At 33.1% G+C, this 15,517-nt stretch overlaps 1 protein-coding gene across 1 annotated transcript in view; it reads left to right on the top strand.

Moving 5' to 3' along the window:
• The window catches only part of LOC140141855 (NADPH oxidase 5-like), a 201,293-nt gene that overhangs the window by 42,275 nt on the left and 143,501 nt on the right, over positions 1-15,517 (top strand).

Below are 15,517 nucleotides of genomic sequence, written 5' to 3'. Positions count from 1 at the left end.
TCAAAAATTGTAATTATACGGTGTCAAAAATTACTATTACTTGGTATGGTAATTTATCTTACTATGTTGACTTATATTGTTTGTTAAGGCAACTTTCGCGGTTCGTGGTTATAATTTCCCTAATCCTTCAAGCTTTGCCCTCTATCGAGGGCTAATTTATAGTTAAAACCTGTTGGACATCCCTATTTCGCGGTTTATGGTTCTTTATAGTCCTGCGGGGCAATCTAGTTGGATATCCAAATTTCACGATTTGTGGTTCTTTGTAGCCCTGCGGGGCAATATAGTTGAATATTTCTATTAAGCGGCAGTTGTTGGCGGTTTTTCGCGGTTTGTGGTTTTAATTTGTAGGATATCCATATTTCAAGATTTGTGGTTCCTGAGTCCTGCGGGGCAATCTAGCTGGATATCCAAATTTCGCGGTTTGTGGTTCTTTGTAGCCCTGCGGGGCAATCTAGTTGGATATCCCTATTGAGCGGCGGTTGTCGGCGGTCTTTTGAGATTTAATTTTCCCTTTAATTTCGGGCCGCCCCATCCTCTACATCCCGAGGATGCTTTTCAATAATTTAAATTCTACGGTGTCAAAAATTACTATTCCTTGGTATGATAATTTAATCTTACCATGTTGACTTATATTGTTTGTTAAGTCAACTGGACGTGACAAAATATCCTGCTATGTAGACATTAATTTGTTGCTAAATTGACTTGGCATAATAATTTATTTCGCGAAGACGATATCCATTTTTGGTATGTCGACTTAGCATGACAATTTATCTTGCCATGTTGATTTGTTTGTTCAGTTGTCTTGGCGAGATATTTTATATCGTCATGTTGACATAATGCTGATAATAAGTCGACATGGCAAGATAATTATCTTGTCAAGTTGTGTCACATAGACGCTTCCGTACTATATATGCTTGATAAATGTTATTTGGATATTTTTTTTTCCTGCTGGCCTTCCATACTAGCGGAACAATTTTCCACACCTACAGAGTGTTTGTAATCAACCTACCGGGACGGTATGACAATTGTCATGTTCTACGATAGCTGAAGATGACAGAGAGTCAGGTCTCTGAATCGATTCAACAACCATTCATACATATCACAATCATGTTTTATTGTCCTATTATCATGCGAATTTGCCCGTGGTAGGACAAAATATATTTAAATTAGAATAACAATGAGTAACGTCGTATTGCATACCCTATAATACCTGATCTAGTTTCTTGGTTATTCAGATTTCTTTTGATCCTTGATGGTGTTGTATCTCATTATGCTGTGTTTTTAAATAGGCCCTTAACACAATAAACAATTTCCATGAGAAACAAACAACTTGCTTTAATTAAAAAAATAATATCACAATAGCACTGGATGTTTAAAATTATGTTATCCTTGATTAATGACAATAAATTGTTTAATAAAACATTGAAGAAAAAAATCAGTTGGTCACCGGGTTTCGAACTCGGGATAGCGTATCTGGAGTCAAGCGCCCTAACCATTAGACCACGGGCCTCTGCTATAAATATAAATGGATGCGTCGTCCGATATGAACAAAAGAATGGTGAAAACTTGATTTTTTGGCGAATGTGGCTCAGAATTTGTATGTAGGGTATCCAGGAAACTGCTAGGGTATATTTGGAAGTGAATCTGAAAAAGTAGTGTGAAGGTGATAACCAGGTAGACCTGTAGCAGTGTCCAAAAATTCTGGATCAGTATGATTTGCAACTAATTTTCGCTATGAAATACCGCGTGAAATGGAAGCAAAAATATTTGTTTATTACGAACAATGATTGACTGTAGGATTGGTGGCCCTTTTGGAATTAATGAGTTGTCACGATATTACACCTGGGACTGTAAATAACATTTAGCATGGTTTTAGATACATTTTGTACCCAGCGAAAAATAACATCGAACAATAGAAGTCAAGTGTTTTAATGTTAGGTGTAAATATAGTCTCGCGGGAGCATCTGTTAGTAGTCTTCTTTATCAGTCTTTTTTTTTAAAAACTTGCTGGTCACGGCTACCGCGTGACTCTAATATAATTATGTTACACACGAATGTACACTAAACACAAGTTTTCAATAATTGTAGTAGGTCCATTTTGATCTATTGATCACACGGAATCCTTTGTGGAGCTGTTTTCAGCATTATTATTATCACACTCGCGTAAAAACCTAATGGTGGCTAGGAAGGCGATGTCGACCCTGGCGGTCAAGGTTTGGACTAGTAAGAGCAACCGTTGGCGGCGCATTGTATTGTGAATCGCGAGAATTAGTGCCATGGGACCCGTGTTTATTTTATGCAGTCATAAAAGGCCACACTATTCTAACCCTAATCCTAACCCAAAGTTTGTTCTAGCAGTGGCTCATAATTATACATGACTAAGCTTTAAAATGGTATATTATTTGACTTCAAACGATATTCAGAAGCGGGGTTATGGTTTGTTGAACTTTGATCCTTCAATAAAATGGTAACCTTTTTTCGGTTTATATGTGTCTTTTTCCTCAATGCTGGTAATAAATACCAAACAATCATAATTGGCGGTCATTTCAAATCATCCCCAAGTCAACGATGTTCAGGAATGTCCTCTCATTGTTAATTGTTAATTATACATACCTAAACAAAATACAGTGCTTTGTAACCCACCACTTGAACAGGATTTAGCCAAAGCAAACAAAGACTAGAGCTATTTAAAAATTATATGGATATAGGTAGAAGCGTATTATCCTCTTCAAAAATAGTATTATTGATTGATTTAAAAGGTGTTTGACTGGCGCTATCAAAATGAGATACATGTAGCACCAACTTGAGGTAGCTATGAATACGACCTTCATACACATTTTACACTGTAACTCAGAATACTATTTATGACATCTAGTTTACGGCTTATCTGTGGTGTACGGTCACATATGACTCCAGCTATCCCACTCGCCTTAAAAAAATTTCCATCTAATGAAATAATATTATCGCATTATGACAAAATTGTGCATGGCAATTGTTAGAATATTATGAGTACATGTAAAGTTGACGAAAGTGTGTCACTATTTAATGTACTTTGTCGCAGCGCTCCTGCTTCTCCTCATTCTTACGTATTCTTCTTCTCCTGTATCCTGCACTGTATTGATAAAATACATAAATAGCACCATGCTCCGATAAGACAATATTATATTCGTGTATTGTCTTTCTGCTATTATGCACTTGAACTAACTTGGCATGTTACCTAATTAATAGAGCTCAAGCTTCCTTGACTCACTCACTGTCTATAATTTAATATCAATCATGCTATATTTCAGTTTTTTAGTTAAGTGGCTAAAACTGGTAAAATATGGCTCCTGCCATCTCATTCGCCTTAAAAAGATTTTCCATGTAATAAAATAATTTATCGCATTATACTGAAATTGTTCATTTGTGCATGGCAATTGTTAGAATATTATATGTACATGTGGAGTTGACGAAAGTGTGTCACTATTTAATGTACTTTGTCGCAGCAGATCGATAAATTGGATTGCAATTTGACAGGGTACGAAATTATATGGGACATTAAATAAAACAAATCCATGCTTTTATTGGGTACATTCACACACGACTAAATGGAATAAATAAATAAAATAAATAAATAAATAAATAAATAAATAAATAAATAAATAAATAAATAAATAAATAAATAAATAAATAAATAAATAATTTAAAAACAAAATCATAATTCTTTTTAAGTTTAGTGATATTTTACTGCTGCGTCTAGCCAGCTCTTGTCAAACAAAATTATCCTTAATAATACCATTTCTTTTCCTATAGATGATACTACTACTACAGCAATTTTGTTCGGAATTTCCCATATTGTTTACTTAATCAGATATTAGAAATGTCACGTAAACAAAATTATGTTATATTAATCATAAACAGTATAAATAGCGATACAGCAGTTTCAACGGAATACAAACAATACAGAGCGTATACAATATTTGCTCGGTATTATATAACATAATGTCTACGGGGAAATTTGCTCAACACAATAATATCTTTTGTTGTGAATATATAACTATTTACGCGCTCGAGTTGTTTGCCAAAATATATTTTGTTATTTTTTCGTCCAAAATTTGAAATCCGAAACTTTCATTGGTATAACTTGAAATGCGTCTGAAAAAATGCATTCAAATTATTGCAAACATGCACAGTATGAATTCAGTTGTTCTCGAGATACATATTATTTTGGAAAGAATTCAATCTTCAATGTCTGGTTTTTGAGTGCGGTATCTAATTGTTTTAATACAAAGCCTTTTCATCGACCTCGGTAATGCATCTGTGTATCTGACTGCGTCGGTATTTGTCATCTTTGCAATAATCAATAGAAACAAATGATAAACATTGTAAATTACCGTAAACGACGATAAGAATCGATGCTTTATAAGTGAATATCAATTTGAACGGGTGAAACTGAAAAGCTGCGGGCAAGTTCATTCTCATCATCCTTTCTTCTTTAGCATTCTCTTTCTTATGTATTCTTCTTACGTCTTCTTCTTCTTCTTCTTCTTTTCCTTCTCTTCCCCTCCTCCTCCTCCTCCTCCGCCTCCTCCTTCCGATCTCCCGACTCTTCCTCCTCATTCTTCTTACGTATTCTTCTTCTCCTGTATCCTGCATTGTATTGATAAAATACATCTATACATTCTTAAAGAAGTACCATGATCCGGTAAGACAATAATTATATTCGTGTAGTGTCTTTCTGCTACTACTATACATGCACTTGCACTATTTTGGCAAGTTACATACTGCAGTTACTGTCCGTTTTCCTATACACAATACACAGTGCTCTCACCATTGAGCTGTGACCTGTACAAATCGTGCCATGTTGGAAGGATAGGCATTTGCCTAGTTAACGTCAATGTGTGAAAAATAACCGGCTAATATTAAAAGTACTCTCAAAAACTTCTAGCAAATATATTTCTCTAACATGACCTAAAATTACAGCTAGGTTAGATGTTCAGAAATATTCGTACTTTGGTAAAACAGTGAGGGAGGGCAAGGCATAGCTAGCCAAATCCCGTGTTAATTGAATGGAGATTTGACCAAAAATTTTGGTAAACGGACCGCTCACTTCTGAAGAATGCAACACGAAAACGGTACAAGCTACATTTAAAGTACTCTCTGTTCGATCATCATGATGAGTTTCTTATATAGTATGCCGAAATTTGGTACTGTAGGTGATTGACAAAGGGTCGTACTTCGCTGATGAGTAAGTGACAGTGAACATGAAAATCAGCGCCCATAACCCAAGTTAGTAGCTAGTTAGTGGAGGCCGGCGTCACGGGACTGATTATTGATTATTGAAGTGCCTTATTAATAGATACGCACGATTTAGGGCAAGAAAATATACCGGGACACTTTTGGAGACATCATCATTATCATCATCATCATCACCATCATCATCATCATCATCATCATCATCATCATCACTTTCTACATTTTTTATACTGTTTTAATGAGATTTTTTTCTTAAAATTGATGTAACTATAATTATTGTTTAGAGCGTGATAAAAACATCACGATTTTCATCACAAAACAAATATAATGCATATCGTTTGTTTTAGAGCGTTATGATGAAATAAAACATCACGGTTTTCATCACGAAACAAAGTAATACATAAGAAATCAATTTTTCGTGAGTGATGAAATAAAACATCACGATTTTCATCACGAAACAAAGTAATACATAAGAAATCGTTTGTTTTAGAGCGTGATGAAATAAAACATCACGATTTTCATCACAAAACAAAGTAATAGGCCTACAAAAGAAATACATTTTCGAGAGTGATTAAATAAAACATCACGATTTTCATCACGGAGCAAAGTAATACATAAGACATCGTTTGTTTGATTGCAATCAACCGCGACAGTTCGTCTCACACACATAACAATGCACTGCGATCAAATAGGTTGATGACATTGATTGAATGGACTGCACTGCGCCATGATTACGGTGCACCGGTTCAAATCCTTTGTTTGGAGCCAATCAATAATTTCACGTACAGCCTCTATGCAAATTAGAGTTTACACACGCTGCAGCTAGCTGGGGTAATCGATCGAAGCTGGTTGCGGTTAGTGATCGAATGCATGAGCTTATTTACTTTACTGAATCGATTTACTGGATTAATTTCCTGTTAACTGGGTTTAATGCCACAAAGGTCGAATCGGGCTTGCCACGGACCATAAGTGCATCATGACCTAATCTAATGAGCTCCAGCTTCCTTGAATCACTGTCTATAACTGAATACATGAATCCAAAACCCACCCAAGTCCATGGGAAGTGATTTTGAGAAAAAAAACCCAGTGTATCATTTTAATTCCTTCAGTTATCTGGTCAATATGGTAAGTTGTACGTGCAAATGGGTGGGTTAAACTGTATTAGGTATGACGATTAGCATTTCAGGAACTTCGTGGGGTTCATTTTAAATTCTGGACTTGGGTGGTTTTTTGAATCATATTCTAAGACAATAATGTTGCAATGAGATTACCACTAGTAAGATAATACAAAATAAAGCACACAGTTATGTATAATGTTGATTTAAGCATTCTGTCATGTAATATAAACCACACACTTTCCTTGATTAAACCCATTTTTTTTTCAAAAGTCACTCTCCAGCAATGAATGTGTTACAAGTGGACTTTTATACATGTGGATTTCAATCAATGTGTTACAAGACTCAAATCATGGACTTGGGTTGATTCTTTCATTCATGCTATTTTTCACATGCTCAATAGACACAGAGGATGAATTTGAGTTGTTCTTTCATACATATGACAGGCATATGTATAGCAACACTTTCCCATACTTAACTCAATTTGGCCAAAGTATGGACTTGGGTGGCTTTTGTATTCATATATTCAACTTAATATCGATGTATTAATATTAACTGTATACATGCTATACTGCAGTTTTTTTAGTTAAGTGGCTAAAATTGGTCAAATTTGGCTCCTGCCATCCGATTCGCCTTAAAAGATTTTCTATGTAATAATATCGCATTATGCCGAAATTGTTCATTTGAGCATGACAATTGTTAAAATATTATATGTATATGAAAAGTTGACGAAAGTGTGTCACTATTTAATGTACTTTGTCGCAGCAGATCGATGAATTGGATTGAAATTTGACAGGGCATGAACATATACGGAACAACATTTAAGGGCTCTGGTATGAACGTTTCGACAGTATTTTTGTGGGACTTGAGAGCATATCGGACATATCGAATCGAATTCTGAATACGAGGAATGTCCTAATATCATTTTTTTTAATTCGCGTTATAATACACATTTTATGACAAATTATTAAAATTTGATATTTTTAAATTTTTGATACATACACTTTATGTACATATCATTAGATTTGGAAAGTTTACTTCGAGTACTGTTAAATATCAAAAATATGAATTTTTAATCATTTGCCATAAAATATGTGTAAATTTCAAAAAATGTAAATTATCATAGAAGGACATTCTTCGTATTCAAAATGCAATTCCATATGTCTGACGGTGCTCTCATGTCCAACAATAAAAATACTGTGCAAACGTTCATATCCCACCCCTTAAAGGAAATAAAACACTTTGCCTCCATACGTGCTTTTATTGGGTACATCAAATAGAATAAATAAATAAATAAATAAATAAATAAATAAATAAATAAATAAATAAATAAATAAATAAATAAATAAATAAATATACACTTGACTGTCCAGAATAACATATTTACAATTTTTTTTAAAACCATATAATCCTTTTTAAGTTTTAATTTTGGTGATATTTTATTGCTGCGTCCATAACCAGATTTAGATATACAAATGATCCTGTACACCAGCATTCGTTTTACGTATACACTAGATGATATTAAAAACTAACAAAAATTTTGTTCGGAATTTCCATTTTTGTTTACTTAATCCGATATTAGAAATGTCACGTAAACAACATTCTGTTAAATTTATCATAAATAGCATAAATAGCTATACATCAGTTTCAACGGAAAACAAACAATATATCTTTTTACCAAATGTATACAATATTTGCTCGGTATAATACATGTATCATGTTGTCTACAGGGAAATTTGCTCAACACAATAATATCTTTTGTTGAGATTATATAACTATTTACGCGCTAGTGTTGTTTGCTGAAATATATTTTGTTATTTTTTGTCCGGAACTTTCATAAGCATGCATTCGAAAAATGTATTCAAATTAGAACAAACATGCTGAGTATGAATTCAGTTGTTCTCGAGATACATATTATTTTAGACAGAATACCATCTTTTATGTCTGGTTTTTGAGTACGTGCGGGTATCTAATAATTTTAATACAAAGCCTTTACCTATGGTTCATCGACCCCGGTAATGCATCTGTGTATCTGATACTGACTGCGTCGGTATTTGTCATCTTGGCAATAATCAATAGAAACAAATGATAAACATTGTAAATTACCGTAAACGATGATAAGAATCGATGCTTTATAAGTGAATATCAATTTGAACGGGTGAAACTGAAAAGCTGCGGCCAAGTTCATCTTCTTCTTCTCTCGTCTCCTTCTTCTTTTCTTCTCCTTCTTTTCCTTCTCCCTTTTCTTCTTCTTCTTCTTCTTCTTCTTCTTCTTCTTCTTCTTCTTCTTCTTCTTCTTCTTCTTCTTCTATGCTATGCTATGTGCTATGAAGCTTCTAGCTAAAAAATGAGCCTCTTTGATTGGTTTTTGTCGAAACCTCAAGTGTTCCCTTCATCCAATCAGAATTATTTTTATATCAAACGAAAGCTAACACTTCCCCCTAAAAACATTTTTCGTCACTAGGTCAACAGATAACACAATTCAATGTTATAGCAAGGCGAATGTGGAAAATCTGTTGAAAACTACCTATCCAAGCACATTTTTTGACCAAAATGTAGGTTTTAAAAGTCAAAACCTCAAGTGTTCCTTACAATATTTTTCAAATTTTATGTCATTAAATGAAAAAGCACACTTATATTGTCCAAATACTAGAGTCACTAGAATGAGCAATGGTCTAGTTTCTTTAAATTGCAAATATTGTGCAAAAAGTTATTATTTTCGCCTGTTTTGTCATACGGTTGTAAATTCAATGAACTATGACTTAAAAAAAAAGAGACTTTTTAAAACAAATTGATATGTTCCTTTCCTTTTCTTCTTTTTTTCTCCTTGAAAGTCAAGAAGCAAATAACAGATTTTGTAAATCAAGAAGCAAAGAACAGATTTTGTAAATCAAGAAGCAAAGAACAGATTTTGTAAATCAAGAAGCAAAGAACAGATTTTGTAAATCAAGAAGCAAAGAACAGATTTTGTATATCAAGAAGCAAAGAAAGAACAGATTTTGTAAATCAAGAAGCAAAGAACAGATTTTGTAAATCAAGAAGCAAAATAACAGATTTTGAAAAGAAAACGTTTCTTATTTTGCTTTTATTTTATATGCAAACTGGACAATTCCAAAAACATGCTGTTAAAAACTGACCTGTAGCGGTTACACAGTATTTTCTTTACTTATAAAACGTTTTATTTGGATACACAGTGAGTAATTAATTTTGAAATGACTCGCTATTGGTGTTTTTTGTGTTTGCTGTAAATCGATATTATATAAGGTGATTTTTACTATTTCTCTACGCAGATTGGAGGACAAAGAAACGGAGAGATTGATATAGCACATCCAGCATGCATTGCGAATATCATGCAACATGTTCAATTATTGTTTAACTGAATTGAGTAGTATTTGAAATCGAACACACCTATATCTATTTCCACACCTATATCTGCTAAATTATATTCGACTGTAATTATATCCAAATAGGTTACATAGTGTTAACTTTAAATATATAAAGTTGGTATTTATATTATCTTTATAATAAAGGCTATACCACATTGTTAAGTATATGTCACTTTATTTTATAAAGCATTTTATGTATTTATTTATTTATTTATTTATTTATTTATTTATTTATTTATTTATTTATTTATTTATTTATTCATTTATTCATTTATTTATTGATTGATTGATTGATTGATTGATTGATTGATTGATTGATTGATTGATTTATTTATTTGTTTGTTTGTTTGTTTGTTTGTTTGTTTGTTTGTTTGTTTGTTTATTTATTTATTTATTCATATGAACGTCTTTGCAAAAGTAAGCAAAATAACATCCCATATTGAGATATTATACATTATGGAACCAAAACTGATGATATCTGATTTGATTTTGATTTTGATTTTGCTGCATACATACCAGATGTTAATGTCATACTACAGAATTAATAAATTTGAAATTGTTTACAATATTAATAATTTTTGATTTCTTCAAAATACAGTACAAAATGAATTATAATGTAAATAATGGAAGATTATATACATTAGTATAATTGGATGTCAGCTATTGCCTTTGATATATTGTATGGACCTATCAAACAAATTACACTGTTTGAGGTGCATTTAGTTTAAAACCAAGGAAATCAATTACTTCTTGTAACATGATTAGAGTCAAAGCCAGAAAGCATCATGGGACAGTATTATTCCCTCCTTTGGGAATAACCTACGGCTAGAAGGTCATTATCATGCTTTTATTAAGATAACGGGGCAATAAAGTAACTATGAGCTGTTCTTGTGCTTCAAAATCTATAGTAGTAGATGTATAATCATACAAATTATGACGATTTTTGCATGACAAGAATGTTGTAAGGATCCTTAAATATTTGTCAGGAAAACTTATTTTCTTTCTTTTCTTGTTTCTCTACGGCAGAGTTGCTATGTTCATTTTTCGATGTCCGAAAAGTACACATAATCCTATATTTTCGAAATATTTGAAGTTTCCTAAAAGACCTAACATATTTAGGTCTTTTATGAAATTTTATGTATTTCTTCAATACGAAAGGTTACAATTTTCATATCATGGCCGGCTTTTGCTCCTAGCTACATAAGTATAATCATTGAATGTGACTTCAAGGATGGCAAAATGTCAATTTTTAATAATTTGCCATCAAATTTGTATTTTAAATCATTTGATATCAGAAGGGACATTCCTCGTATTCAGAATGCAATTTGGTGTGTCGGATGTCTCAGGTCCCAAAAAAAAAAAATAATACTGTGCAAAGTTGGGTGGACCGTGCCCTTAAGTAGAAGCATATTTTCCATCTGGCCTGGTCTGGACTCGGGTCTGGTCCCCTTTGACATTACAAACAGTGACGTATACTGCCCTCTGCGGATTTAGAGGGAGATTTGAATAGAGAGTGTACCCAAGTGGAACTGACTACAAAAGTGTTTGTCCACATGATTCGCACCCTCAATATTCCATTCAGTTAAGTTAGGTGCTTGACCCCAAATTGGTGGGGTATGCTTTAAGATTGTACTAAATATTAAACATTACAGGTGTCTATTTTCTGAAAGTCTTAAACAGAGTTTAGAAGCGTCTGACATAACCCTAGAGATGACCGCTAACCCAAAACACAGGCTCTATCTTTAGATTGATTAGTCAATATGCAAATGAGCTTTGTGTGTGTGTTTTTTCTGGTTTGGATGATCATGATGATCATTTAGTTCAAGGAAGATACATGTCAGGCTTGTCAGCTATGGATGCAAATGCGAATACGGTGGGGTAAGCAATTATTGCAGTAATATATGAGAACTATATTTGGATTTATGATGTCTGATAGGAGGCTTGAAATAATGTCTTGTTTCTAGAACTAAAAAAAGCCCAGAGCAATTATTGTTTGGTCTAATTAGGCCACCTAGTAGCCATCTTTATTCTTCATAGAACAGCACATTTTTTTTTTCATTTTCAGTGAGCCTAGTATATGTGGTTGATTATCCTAGACGATTGTTTGATTGGTGTTGGTTAAGTATTATAGCTGTCTAGTTCTGCCGAGTTTCCATATTTGGGAGATTCAAAACAAACAAACAAACAAACAAACAAATACTTGATTTCGTGTGTGTTTTTACAAAATTTATCAGGGGTTGTTCATAATAGTACCACCTTGGGTTGTTACTTATTAACGAGATTATCATCAAAATTTTGTTGGGTTGAAAGTCACCAAATAGTGCAACTTATGATTATGGAGGAATAATATGAACGTGAAGGGTAAAACTTAAATTCAAAAGATGCAGGTTTGAAAATGTTGTGTTCGACATGATTTATTTTTGATGTGAATTTTACATGACAGTAGTATTTTCGATCTTTGAAATAGCATCGTTCTCAGCCTCCGGTGGTTGTTGCAATTTGTCGGGGTTTCCTGCCTTTTTTCTCAGGCTTAATCCACCATGCTTCATGATTGGGCTATTCCATTTAAAATCCACACTACCCCTGTAGAAGATTTTGGAAATATCTTCCACATGGGAGTATGAATTTCAAATGTAATAAACACATTAGGCAGCTCTATCTGAAACTTACCCTCCCTCAGTGGAAGATTCAGGTTGAATCTTTCTCAGAGGGTGTACGAAATTCAAATGGAGCTGCCTAATGTTTTCATTCCATTTGAAATTCATACCCCCCCCCCTGTAGAAGATATTTCCAAAATCTTCACAGGGGGAGTGTTGATTTTAAATGGAATAGCACATTGCATGCTTAACCGATTTCGTTAGACATCTGAATCTATAGTATTATTATTATTTCAACTGTTATGAAAGGCATTTTTATTATTTTTTATTTTTTATTCAAGTGAAATCTTTACCATGCACGTAATACAATAATATCGTGATACAAACGTGATGTTCCTGTGTCTCCAGTCTTTATTCATTGACTTACTTTTGGACTGATATCATTTTTAGAGCACACACAATACGTCCATCTCTAACGAAGAAGATTTATCTCCCAGACAAATTGTTGGATTAAAAAAATATTATCCTATTTTGCCAAATTAAACTTAGCTAAATTCTAATCCTTTAGTTAGTTTTAACTGGCAATGAAATTCCAAATTGAATGGTAAATTTTTGTGTATTAGGTGTACTACACCCCTTTATAAATGTGTGACTCATTTTTGCATTTTCTCAAAAAATAATAACACACTGGTAACAAAAGTTATGTATACTACATGTATATTATAGGGCAAGGAATCCAATTACTACACTGGAATTTCAGTGACTCAAGACAAGCGGTACGTTATGATAAAAAAAGAGGTACCGCTAGAATGTACCTCATTTCTTAACATATATATATAGCACCACTTGTCTTGAATCACTGAAATTCCAGTGTAGTAACTGGATTCATTGCCCCTATAATATACATGACTTTTGTTACCAGTGCGTAATTATTTTTGGAGAAAAATGCAAAAATAGTCACAAATTTATCAAGGGGTGTAGTACCACCTAAACTTTTCTATTTGAATCACATGAAAATATATTGAAACATATATACAAAGAAATCAAAACAATGTTATACTGTCTATTGCCATATGTTGATTAATTGTGTGCCACATACGAAAGAAAGTATCGTCCTCTTTTTGTATTTACGAGTTACATCTTTTTGCCATTTTGAAGTTATTGAAAAAAAAAAAGTTGTCCAAAGCATATGCAAAAAGAATGTAACGTGTAATTGACGTAAATATAAGATACACTCTCCTACTACTTGTATAATTAGAACCGAGTCTACCATTAAATATATCACGGCGTATCAGGTATAACATTACGTACAGCATTAAATCTGTAGTTGCATGATCTTAATAATTGATAAATATACATATTACCAAATGACTCCGACTTAAATGATGACTCCACTAAGGTAATAAAAACGTCAAAATCTTAATTATACCATCAAGTATCATACTTCTTACACTTTCCACAATTGCTACAGTAACTCTATGCGTCATCTGTATATGACCCCATTCAGTCATAATAAATTGATTTTTTGTAATAACATATTTTTCTTGGTATCTTTTTACTGCCTTTGACAATCAGTCCCTTACAAGATGTATAGAATCTTGTGAGATTTATTTAACCTTCGCAGGATGAGAGAATTTCCTACTATGGTCGACTATGTGTACATTGTTATTTTGAAATTGTTCTATTTGATGAGCTACTTGTATAACAAAGATGTGGTATTTAGATTAAGTGGTTACATAATTACATTTGACGTAGAAATTTTGCAGCAATATGCCCAAAATATATGTTAATTTTGAGATAGTATTTTGAAAATTAAGTTGATTTTCAATTGCAATAATATATGGAAATACAATGCTTTCCTAATACTGTCACAATTAGCTTTTTTTGCAAAGTAGTTCAGTGCCATTGACTATTCCAGTTTAAACACATAAACCCCCTGTGGAAAACATGATCTTAATTTTCCACACAGGGTGTGTGAATTTCAAATGAGATTACCTGAATGGTTGTCTCCATTTGAAATCTACACTCCCTCTGTAGGAGATTAAGGTTACGTCTTCTAAAGGGGGTGTCTGGATTTCAACTGGAATTGCCCAATTATCGCATGCTGCTGTTTGTTTTTGAAATAACATCACTTAGCTCTTCTATAAACTTTTAGAAGAAAATACTTCAATGAACTCTCTTAATGCTTATTTGATAGATAAGCTTAAGCGAAGTAAATACATTGATAAATATCTAAAAAGCTATAAATGCGATTGTTTAAAGTGCTTTTAGTGACGTTAAGCCCTTGATAACCACCCTCGTGCAAAGTTAAGGAGATACATTGGATGAAGAAGAGATAAAAGAAAACAAAAGAAATTGAAGGAGAAGACGAATAAAAGAATGAGATAGAAAATAATATAAATAAACAGGGAGGAATCCAGTGTTTAGACTTCAAACACTTTTATTACAGCATGTATATTTAAACATGTCAAATTCCAAAACTTCGTGTGTGTAATTCCTAAACACAAATTCATATGTTCTTCATTAGATATTGGTGGAACCTTTTTTTGGTTCTTTTAGTGTTTAGAAAAGTGTTTAAAGTCTAAACACTGTTTTACAGTGTAGGATATGGCGATATGCATGAGAATGAGATAAATGGAAAAAGTGCTAAGGATGGAAGAAAAAGAGAGCGAGCTAAGGAGGAAGAGAAAGAACCAGGCGAGGAAATGGAAATTAAAAAGAGAAGAAATATCTAATAGTTAAGTGCCATAAACAATATAAAAAACAAATGGAGAAAATAAAAAAGGCAGAGGAGAAAGAGCGAGTCAAGTGTTAAAGGAAATGATAACACAGCAAGATAAACCTCTGGAGAAGAGAGAAGGGCAATTAATAAGAGAAAACTGATGGATTTGAGAGAAAAAATGACTTAAAAGCCAACAGTGTGATTCATAAATATTCTAGAAATACTTGTTGTAAGGCTACATCCTTTCCGTCCAAATCAAATATCGATGTGCAATTTTTTTTCTCAAATCAAACGCTTTGAGTGACGCGTAGCTACAACTCACAGTGCCTTATTTACACGAGTTGGTCTTATTTCACGGGTGGTGTTATACTGTTATTGCACGAACACTGATTACCAAGCCTGTAAAATTATGCTATTGGAAGGGTACTCAAGAATGCTAATCATAAATGTGTGATTCGTAAA

This window comes from Amphiura filiformis, chromosome 20 (genome assembly GCF_039555335.1).
Source record: "Amphiura filiformis chromosome 20, Afil_fr2py, whole genome shotgun sequence".
Lineage (NCBI taxonomy): Eukaryota > Metazoa > Echinodermata > Ophiuroidea > Amphilepidida > Amphiuridae > Amphiura > Amphiura filiformis.
Note: the sequence above shows the minus strand (reverse complement) of the source record. Positions and strands in the feature narration are given on the sequence as shown.